At 39.6% G+C, this 7,726-nt stretch overlaps 1 pseudogene; it reads right to left on the reverse strand.

The window, feature by feature from the left end:
• Window positions 1-246: 246 nt before the first annotated feature.
• On the reverse strand, window positions 247-611 carry LOC114617070 (annotated as a pseudogene).
• Between the last annotated feature and the right edge of the window lie 7,115 nt (window positions 612-7,726).

A 7,726-nucleotide genomic window follows, 5' to 3' on the forward strand; every position in this document is an offset into this window, starting at 1 on the left:
CTCTCCTCTCCTCTCCTCTCCTCTCCTCTCCTCTTCTCTCCTCTTCTTTCTTTTTTAAAGTTTAAGTTATTTATTTAAGCCATCTCCTCTTACAAGCAAATGGATAGAAGATCAGAGTAATGGTTACCATCTGATAAAAGGAAAGATGAGCTTAGCATACAATGGGCATTCGTGGTCCACACACACAGTAACGGCCCAAACCAGTGCTGTAGTCCCTTGTTGCCAGGGGGAAGGTCCAGAGTTTCTTTACTCATCTTCATAGCCAGTCAGAAGTTGGTTCACATGAGGGTTCTGGAACAGGGTATGGTTACTATCTCCTCAAGGGAAGAGCTTGGTCCTGATGCGGAGATGGGGTTAGGCGACGAACGTGGGTCTCTCATGCTCTTCGTGTGGATACTTTGAACATGCTCGCGCCTACTCCGGGCAGCGCCACAAAGTAGGTGAGGGCCTTTCACATACGAGCTGAACCCTCCTCGACCTGGGTGCCACTCGACATTGGCCACCCCACCTGTGGCGGCTTGGCCCAGCAGCCAAGAGACCCGAGATGCACACAAAACTGCTAACGCCGTCTTGGAACTACCCAAAATCTTTCTTTTAGATAATTTGTCCATTTTGAAGTTTCTTTTTTCTTTTTTCTTTTTTTTTCTTTTCTTTTGTTTTTTTTTGGTTTTTCGAGACAGGGTTTCTCTGTGTAGCCCTGGCTATCCTGGAACTCACTCTGTAGACCAGGCTGGCCTCGAACTCAGAAATCCGTCTGCCTCTGCCTCCCAAGTGCTGAGATTAAAGGCGTGCACCACCACCGCCCGGCCCATTTTGAAGTTTCTTAATGTGCAACTAAATGAAGGTGTTGTAGGTTATTGTGACTGAAAATGACATGTAAATGGAGTAACTAGTTATGTCAGCCTTAATATAATCTTGTCATCAGTAAGCCAGTCAGCATTGCAAATATTAGTATCTTTATCATTTGTACATTTGTATTACTTGACAAATATTTCAGTTTAGCTCTCCCTCCCTCATCTCTCTTTTGTCATTCTGGAGCTTGAGCCCAGAGCCTTATGCATGCTAGGCAAGCACTCTAGCACGGAGCTATATCCACATCCAACGATCCCAGTTTGGATGAAAAATCACTTGGTAATTCTATTTCTAGTATTTGTTTTTATTTATCCATTTTGTAGTGTTTGTGTGTATATGTGTGTGTGTGTTTGTGTGTGTATGCACAAGTGTGTGCATGTGTGAATATGTGCCACATGTACCCTTGGAGGCCAGAAGAAGCTGTTGAATCTCTCAGAACTGGAGTGACAGGTCATTGCAAGCCATCTGACGTTAGTGCTGGGAACTGAATTCAGGTCCTCTGTAAGAAAAATATGGGCATACACACAAGAATGCACACACATACACAAACACACACATGCGTGTGTGCACAAACACACACATAGAAAGAAAGAAAGAGAGAGAGAGAGAGAGAGAGAGAGAGAGAGAGAGAGAGAGAGAGAGAACAGAGAGAAATACGGACAGACAGACAGAGGCAGGCAGAACTGTATGTGCTCTTAACCACTGAGCCATCTCTCCTGCACCAACTCCAATATTTGAATAATATATGTCAATGTTGCCTATTAAAACAATTCATAAAATTTTAGATTAAATTCTTTCTTAAATAAAATAAAGATGTGTCAGATCCTTAGTTCTATTCACTAGAATTCAATAAAAACCTTAGTGGTTATATTTTGAAGTAGCACCCTCAAAGTGTCCCTGACTGAGTGAAGTTCTCAGAATGATCCCTGGGGAGATCTTCATAAGATATTGGGTGGCTTTCTGAAGGCTCCACATAATTTCGGAACTGCTCACCTGTCATCTTCTTTTCTAGAACCTCTCAGGTGCTAGCTGAGAACAGCAGAGGGTGGAAGCAGATGCTGTCAGAGCGCCTTCAGTGGTCCATGTGTTAGGGTATTAGTTTGTTCAGAATAGCCAGTGGCTAAGTTTCATGCCTGACAACATGCCACGGCCTTCTCTGTCTCTGCGTAGCACCTTCCTTATTTAAATGCAGGTGTAGGAAACACTTCAGTGTTTCTCCAAGGTTAGCAGTCCACGAGTGGATGCTTCTGTATTTATGAGAAGGAATTGTCGCATAAAAACATGTGCACTGAAACCCTGTGAGGTTTTGGAAAACTGAGTCCTTTGTGAGGTTGCATAAGGTTACGTAAACATGTTAGTTCATTGGTTTTCCTCACTTGAGTACTTGATATGCACCAAATATTTTGTTTAATAGTCACATTTATGTATTTTTAATTGTCACATTTATTTGATAGCCACAAAATCTCAGCTAAGTAGACACTTTTTTTCCCATCAGAATATTCGGATGAATATGGGAAAATTTAAATAATAACTCAGTTCCTAAGAAGGAGATGAGAAACTTGAACTGTGACACGTGTGTGATTTCTGACTACTAAATATATTTTTCTTTCACATGGCACTTGGTAAACCCTGAAGTAGTGGAAAGAATCTTGAGGATACTTTTTTTTTTTTTTGAGACAGGGTTTCTCTGTTTCTCTGTGTAGCCCTGGCTGTCCTGGAACTCACTCTGTAGACCAGGCTGGCCTCAAACTCAGAAATCCACCTGCCTCTGCCTCCCAAGTGCTGGGATTAAAGGCTTGTGCCATCACTGCCCAGCTAGGATACTTCTTTCATTAAGGAGATAATTTGATGGGTTCAAAATGAAAATAGATGATTGGGAAGTGATGAGCTGTGGAAGGTGAGGTTGGTAGGAGGAGTCAGGCCATCTTGAAGGAACTCTTTCCCTGACCCTTTCTCTTCTTCCCTCTCTGCTTTCTGACCACCATGAAATGAGCTACTTTGCTGTATCATGGTCCTGCCTCAGTGATACTCACACTAGCCTGAGGCCCAAAGCAACGGAGCTAGCTAATTCATGGTATCAGTATTACATCTGAAACCATGACCAAAATACGTATCTCCCTCTTTTAAGCAGTTTCTATCAAAGATCTATTATACCATCAAAGCCCCGTTAATATATACATGAGTCTGTCATTAGCTTGAGGGAAGAACTTGTCCTTATTAGCATTTATATTTCTGGGACTTACTATAGTAGCTGTGACTGGAGAGATGGCAGTGTTTCTAAGCTCTAAATCAATAAATGCTGCCTGATGAATGGCTCATTATATAATTGTGCCTACAAACATAATTTTGTAGCCACAAAACTCACAGTGCCAATACAGAACTTGCTTTTTTCTTTTTTTCCCTCTCTCCATCCTTTTCGTTTTGTTGATCTTTGAAGTCCTAGATGATATAACTATCATCCAGGAAAAGAAACCTCAGCTCTCAACTATCTCTTGCATCCATTGGCTACTACACATTGTAATTGATGCTGTGGTTCGGGAGCAATAGCCTGGATGCCCCCTGAGATGTGTAGTCTTGATGGAATTACACACAGTACAACCCACATAAGACACTGACTACTTTCCATTCCCAATTAGACTCCTCTAGGGGTGTCCTCTACTCTCTGGTGTCTTCCCAGGAGTCAAAATTTTCTGACTTTCCCTTAACACAACTGTAGGATACACAGACTATGTGCCTTTTCTCAGGTGACATGAAAAGCCCATCCCTCTACTGCCACCCCAACACCATGCTTCCAGCATCCTTAAGCTATACATACCCTAGGAGATAAAGCATCTTTGTCGCTTCCTTTTGAAACCACATAGACTGATTCAGAGTTCATCTAACCTATGGTCCTCAGTCTAAGGTTCTCATGGCCATTTTTGCATGCTAATTTTAAATTCATAATGATTCTATCTTTTTAAGTTAACATGTTCTAGAGGCAAACTGATACATTCCCATTTGAAGGTGATGAAACCTTACCTTCTTAACTTCTATATTGGCATCTGCCCATCTTGTTGGCATTTATTTTATATAGCTTTATTTTATTTATTTTATATCAGGATCTTGGCATATATGTATATACACATCTCTCCCAATAGTACACATTTGTTTTATCCTTTCAGCAATAAGTTATTTTTCCAGATTCTTTTTAGTAAGTGCAAACTGCCTATGAATGCTGGTACTCCATTAAAGTCTGCATAGATCCTGACACTGCATATTGGTTTTGCATCCCTCTCAAACCACAAACAGTTTCTTGGTGAATGAAAAACAGCAGATTTTATGCTAAATCCTTATTTTGTAGGAAATCTTCACCAGAACAATGATAATATCAAAATGTCAGGAACTATTGTTCAGCATTAGCATGACCTACTTATTTCAAACAGTTCTTGCTTTTGTAAGATTTTTAGTATGACAATAGATTTGGGATGATCCTTAGGAATTCATGGTAATTAGGTTTGCAGATGCCTTTAAAGCTCTCTCTTTTTAAAAAGATTAAACACACTGGGGGAATGAGTTAGATGCTGCATGTCAGTTAGCTCAATAACATTCTAGAACAAGCTTAATTTCAAATTACGTATGCCATCTATCTGTGGGCTTACTCAACTGTAAAAAGAGTCTCACATTTTGTGTGTTTTTTAAAAAGATATATTTATTTATTATGTATACAGTGTTCTGCCTGCATAGATGCCTGCATGCCAGAAGATCTCCTTATAGATGGTTATGAACCACCATGTAGCTGCTGGGAATTGAAACCAGGACTTCTGGAAGAGCAGTCAGTGCACCCAATCACTGAGCCATCTCTCCAGCCCTCTAGTCACACAGTTTGTAAAACAAGACTAAGTTGAAAGATTGAATCCAACAAAATCAGTATTTGAAAAGAGGTAAAATGTGACAGGTATTTTTCTAAAGGAAGATCCAAATGCACGGGCAAACAGTCATACTTCAAGGTTTAGACATTTTATTATTATTATTATTAAGACCTAGCTTCAGTTATCTTCAGCATCTGTGTTATCATCAAATTTCCTTAGCGCTCTGCTTAGGAAATATTTTCATTCCAAGTTTCTTCTTTTCCATGGGCTCCAAAGTTTCTTATTTTCATTTTTCAATCCAAGATTGACATTTTTTCTCCATTTTTTGAATGACAAAATCCAGTGTGGCCCATATGGCTTATTGGAACATAAAAATGAAAGGTTATTTTCACTCCCAAGTTTAGGCACTCTGGGGAGAGTTGACTTACAAAATAATTTTGAAGAGTCAAACATTGTTCGGAATATAACTATTTGAGAAAATCATCAGAAGTAAATTCATCAGTGATAAAAAGCCATAGAATAAGTGAATGGTAGATTGAAAGTTGGAAGACGTCTAGAAATTGGAGTCCCCAAACTAGATTTTCTACAAATAGCTTATTAGTTGGCTGTCCTCTTTCATGCACAAGAAAGGATTAGTAATAGAAGGCTCTGTCATCTGCAGTTTCCTTTTTTCTCCCTTTCTTTTTCTAGACAGGGTCTCTCTGTGGAGTCCTGGCTGTCCTGCAACTCATTTTGTAGATGAAGCTGACCTTGAACTCATGGAGGTTTGTTTGCCTGTCTCTGCCTCCTGAGTGGTAGCTGCCCCACTTCCAATAGATGTTTCCTATATTCCCTTGGCCTCCAATCTTTCACTGTACCTCTGCTCTGTCAGGAAGGGACATCAGGAAGAGTAGGGATGATGGGATAGACCTCAGGATGGAACCCGCTTCCTCTCCTTTGTCTCTTTAAAGGCCACACTGCCTGTGAAGATCTGTGCTGTCCCATAGTAGACCTATCATGGCATTGACTTGTCCCGCTGTCTCGTCACTAATTATTGTCTTGCTCTGGAACTCTTAACAACTGAGAACTTCCAAAGGAACAACCGACCTTACAAACTGCAATTGTGACGAGAGCAGAGCTTTAGGTAGACAAAGTCAACTAAATTAATTCATATCAGAGAACAAGGATAGAGAAGTCGGTCCTGCCTCAGAGCAGACAAATTGCATGGCCATCACTAACTACTTGAAGATGCATCAAGTGATGAACACAGCTCATAGGGTATCACTGAACGCTGCTGGCATGCCTCTGAATTCCCCTCAGTCTATCCTTCAGCGCCTGTGTGATAGATTTCTATTCACTTGGCCCTTGTGATCTTCAGAAGACCACTATCCTTAGACTGTTGGAACTGTTTCCTGAGACTTTGACCTAGCACCTGGTCTACTTCAGACTACATGTAGACAGGTGGGAGAACTGGACCAAGGCTGTGATGCCCAGATTGCAGCGACCATGACAATATTAATTGGGAATACTTTTATGTAGGAAATGGTATGATTATATTTTTAATGAAATGATGTTAAAAATATAATTCATATTACAGAACTCTGGAAATTTCAGAGACTTTGAAGTCAATTTTTCTCCAGTTTCCCCCTGATATGTGCCTTACTTAGAAAAAAAAAATCATAGGTTCACCCTGGGTTAAACAATAATTTACAGCGTTTCATGAGATAAAAAATTCCATTGTCCTTGAAATTCCATTTTTCCCCACCATGAATTAAAACAAAGTTTTAAATTTCATGCTCTGCAGACTAAACTCTCCAGGTTTTGTTACATTTCCTCTGGTTTTATTTTATTTGGAAATGGAGAACAATCTGTCATCGTTGTCAGGATAATAGTCTTTCATACCCTAGAAAACTATTATTATGTTGATTTCTCTTGAGTTGACAGTATAATTCCCTCTGTGTAACTCCTTCCTTTCTGACTATTTAATCATCATACTAGTTTCAGATTCCTTTCAAATCCCCTTTCTTTCTTAGTATACACCCTAGAACAACATATTAAATAAATGTTTTTCAGACATTAAATCAGTAATCAGAGCTTGTAGTTGAGAGTTCTACTGAACATATTGGAAGGTTACATTCTGTTTTTGTTTTTTTGTTTTTCCTGAAGAAGTACATTAATGCCCTGTGTTTCAAGTGCCTACTACTCTGTGATTAAGTACCCGAGGGAAGAAACACAAAAGCAGTATGCATGTGTATCAGTTTTGCCAATCTTAAATATTTTCTTTCGTCTTCCAAAAAGTAGAGTTGATCTGACTGTGGTGGTGTGCACCTGTAATCCTAGCACTAGGGAGGTGAAGGCAGGAGGATCTGGAGTTCAAAGTTATCCTCTGCAATGAGGTGAGTTTGATGCTCATCTGAGATATATGGCATCCTGTATATCAAAAAGAGGAAAAACAGCATAGACTCATCATTTTATCTCTGAACTGGCAGAATCATGGAAAGAGAAGAAACTTAGTCTATTGCAAAAAGGATTCAAGATGCAGGCTTAAATTTTACCTAGTCTTTCTTCTACTGCAGGTAGGCTTTTAGCTCAGACACTTATGTCTTCACGACATAGCCTCTTTATTAATAAAATGAACTTTTAAGTAAGGGTTATGAAAGCTGTTTTGAAGATGAATATCACAATTCTACAGCTTGGACTTTTTTATAATGCCACGAAACCTTCAATTTCAAGAGAACCTAGGGTAGTCTTGGTAGAGAGGATGCTGTCCCATAGTGCTTCTGTTTGAGAACTCTTTGACTTCCTCGAGCTTACTCATTTATTTATGGTAATCTATGCAATTAGCTACTCAGTGTACACACTGTGCTGTGACTGTCTCTGAAACAATCATGAGCAAATCCTTCTATTCTCATGAGCCTCAGTTTCTACATCAATAACAAAATGTGAGAAATTAAACAGAATACTAAGGCACTTTTAAAATCTTGTGATTCTGGCATTTACTTAGAAGGGATCCTAAGGAACTACAGGAAGGAAATAAAAATGTTTGA

The sequence above is a fragment of the Grammomys surdaster genome, unplaced genomic scaffold (assembly GCF_004785775.1).
Source record: "Grammomys surdaster isolate TR1022 unplaced genomic scaffold, NIH_TR_1.0 134, whole genome shotgun sequence".
NCBI classification, from domain to species: Eukaryota; Metazoa; Chordata; class Mammalia; order Rodentia; family Muridae; genus Grammomys; species Grammomys surdaster.